This window comes from Diabrotica undecimpunctata, chromosome 4 (assembly GCF_040954645.1).
Source record: "Diabrotica undecimpunctata isolate CICGRU chromosome 4, icDiaUnde3, whole genome shotgun sequence".
NCBI classification, from domain to species: Eukaryota; Metazoa; Arthropoda; class Insecta; order Coleoptera; family Chrysomelidae; genus Diabrotica; species Diabrotica undecimpunctata.
Window position 1 is genome coordinate 134,416,656 of NC_092806.1, and position 3,989 is coordinate 134,420,644.

Sequence of the window (3,989 nt, forward strand, 5' to 3'; positions counted from 1 at the left end):
TTTATTTTATTATTAAAAAACTTGTCAGTAACCTATAAGTGCCTAGATTTTTCAATTAAAGATAGTTTCATTGAGATGTAATTAAAAAACCTAGAAGTATACGATATCTATAGTTGAGTGCAATATAATCTACTCAAAATTATTTTGCGAGAGTATGCCTCCGGTTTCAATCTAAAACGTATAAATTTAAAAATATTTAGTGTGCAATCATTAACCTCATTATTAATCAAAATAGTTGTGTTTTGGTTGAATCGTATGACGTATTAAAAATAAAGATTGCAACGCGAAGAGAGTGGGTCAGAATTTGACTCATTGAAATCGGCACACACCGACTTGTTTCAGTTAACATCGTACTCATCAATTTCCATAGCAACCCACTAATACATCAGTCCTTTTTACGAATTTCGCGAGTGGATTATAAATCCACATCCGTCAAAGTAGATCAAGCATTAGCATGACTAAAAGAAGGCCTGAGTCAGACGGCCGTGGCCAATCGACTAGAATTAAAGCCAATGTATTCCAAGTGTATGGTCAGTACCAAGATCCTGGTGATTATGTCAGCCGACAAGGAGGAGACCATAAATGAATAACAACGGAGATAAATTTCTTGTATCGAAATCCCTGAGAAATCGACATTTGACTGGTGCTTATCTCAAAGAAGAGCGTACAGGAGTCCGAGGTATGGTAACGAGCATTTGGACAGTCAGAACGAGACTAAAGACAGTCAACCTGACACCAAAAAGGCAGTTACTGGTCCTAAAATAACTGCAGCCCAGAAAAAAAGGCAACTAGAATTTGCTCACTAACATCTGGATTGGGACGAGTATCAATGGAGTCAGATATTATTATTCAAAAAAGATAGGATCTCTAATAGGATAAAAGGCGCCGAGTCAATAGAAGGAAAGAAGAGCGATTTGCTGATTTGCTTAATACTGTGTACGAGAAACTGTGTCATATGGAGGCGGTTCTTGTATGTTTTGGCAGGCATTTCCATAGATGGAAAAACTGAGTTAATTTTCATGCTTGGTGGAGGATGCGTAGGAGGTTTAACAGCGGATCTTTACATCTGAGGCATTTTAGAAAGAAGTGTGGTTCCATACGCGGGATTTATTGGTGATGCCTTTATTTTAATGCACAATAATGCACTATCTATGCCATACCGCACGAGTTACCACCTATCTGATTGAGATCGGCATATCTACAATAAATTGGCATGCCTTGAGATCAAACTTAAATTTAATAGAGCATGTTTACACCAGGGAGCATTATGAAATAGAGAGCTGCACTTAATGATGAATGAGAAGCAATGCCTCAAGAATTTGTTAGAAAAGTTATCTGATTCATGCGAAACCGATTGGAAAGTGTTATTAGGAGTAGGGGTGAAAATATTAAATACTAAAAAATTAAGGATTTCCTTTTTGTAATTGATGATCTCTCTGTTCAAACCGTCTTTTGTGCGTTCGTTCCAATAATGAATTTTTTGGAAACTTTGTTCGTATTGAATATGGTTTTTATAATGCGTCCTCTAAATAATGCAACAGCAGTTTTTGTAACTTCAATAATAAAGTTATTGTTTTCATGGTACATATTTTTATTTTCATACTTCCTAAATTGAACTTCTTCTTCTTCTTAGCCTTTTGTCGTCCATGTTTGGACATAGGCCTCTCCCAACTCTTTCCATCGGTCTCTATCCTGAGCAATATATTTCCAATTTGTTCCGGCTATTCTTTTAATATCATCAACCCATCTCATCTGTGGTCTTCCTCTTCGTCGTTTGTCTTTTTGTCTAGCAGTGTGGCCCGCGAAGCTCCATTTAAGTTTGGCAATTTCTGTTGTGTGTAATTATTAGTATGGGTGAGTTTTCGATAAACAGAGTGATGAAAACTTTGGGATTGGTTTTTCTTTATTATAACGTCGAGAATCGGTATGGATGAATCAGTTTTTACCTTCATCTTGAACTGGATACTAGGATGTATACCATTCAAATGGGTCTAAAAAGACGCCAAAGAATCCCTGCTGTGGGACCAAATGACGAATATATCGTCAACATATCGTTTCACTTTTTTAAAATATTGCTATAGATAAAAGTTTAAACATAAACTAAATACAATATTCAGCAAGACCACTTATTTCACATTAAACATTGTATGTCACACTTATTTTATCTTCCAAAATCAATAAATGATGCCCCCATGGGCTCCCCACTATTTTTAGTAATTACTCAAATATTGACTATATTATATAGTTATATGGAGCCTTCGATTTGGTTACAAAAGAAGTTTTTATGGTCAAAGTATATTTAAAAAAAAAAACAAGGAAACCATTACAAAGAGCTTATTGTGGACATTTAGAACGTACAGATTTAGTCATACGGCTCACACTCCCTCTAAGGGGAAAATTCACTCATCCCAGATACCTACGGTATCAAAAGGACTAAGCTCTGGTGGGACTCTTACTGTGTTATCGAACCCTAGGTGACTTGGTATGCTGGAGTATCTCCCAAAAATTTTCATACACATCTGGACGTCGCGAGGAGTAGGTACAGCTTTCTGCATATCCTTATAAAGATATTCATTTAACCCAGCTGTTTTATGTTCTCTATGAGGTTTTTGGGAATAACACCAGTAGTAGATAATTACTGTCTGGCTACTGTCCATTCTCCACTGTCTCCTGATCTGTATATCCAGATCTCTGTACTTGGCGATTTTTTCATTGTATTTAACATTGTATTTATTGATGTTAGGTGTTGCCACATCAATAAGTGTTGTTTGCCTAGTAAGTTTATTATTTGGTATGAGATCCGGTCTGTTATATGCCACTGGTAGGTCTATGAGTACAGTGCGGTCCCAGTATAACTTGTAGTTGTCATTTTCAAGCATTTTGTCAGGGAGGTATTTATGACAAGAGAAATGGTCGGTTGAAAGAAGTCCCAGTTTGTCAGTCCAAGTTCTGGCTGGATAATCTTTTCTATTGAGTTATGGCGTTCTTTATAATCAGTACAGACAGGCAGCCCCTGGTAAGATGTTAAAAGGTTTCTTGAGCTTGGCATCCATATCGGCATTCGCCATTTTGGACTGGGCTAGGATTTTTAAAAATATATTTCAGGTAATTTTTAGTTCGAATAACCTGATCCGGAATGGCAAGTAGGACATCCTTAGTCACGGGAAACATCTTTCCTGATGTCAGCCAATAGTTCGATGCTGTGTTGTCGACATATTCTTGACTGATCTTATTGATATTGTTCTGAAGCTATTTTCTTGTGGCATTTTAAATTAATTACTATTTAAATGGGAATAAGCCACAATTAAAGGTTAAAATACGTGTATTGACGTTTCAATATTCGGATTTCCGAAGTGGAAATTGAAACGTCAATACACGTATTTTAACCTTTAATTGTGGCTTATTCCCATTTAAATAGTAATTGATCTTATTGAGATGTCGCTCATGCAGCGGTTAACTAATCCAGTGAGCATTTTGTCTAGCTTAGTCTATTTGAAAGTATATTATTACATAATATTATCGTTTTAAGGAAATTTAAGGAAATCATTTTTTGGATCAAATCAGATAAGTATTAAGATTGCATTTTTTTGCATTTATAAAGCATTTCTTTATGTTGTGTGAATCTTTGTTTCGTGTAGATTGCATATCTTTGTTTTTTATGCGTTAATAAATTGTTTTTTATGATTTGGTTTTATTTCCAATTGGCTTCTATGAATCTTAATGCAATACAGAATTAAGAAAGGAAGCAAGAATAACCTTGATAGAATAATGTATAAAATTTATTAATTGTTGGTTTTAACTTTTCTGTGATAAATAAAATAAATGAAAATTTCAGTATAGTAAATTTTGGTTATCATAAATATATATTTTTGTTCTAAATCGCATTCACTTCTTTCCTATTAACAGTACATCATCAGCACATATTTCTTAATTCTCTTTACTATCCCATTTGAATAACGTATGGTCCTAAAGTTTTGGGAAAAATTTCA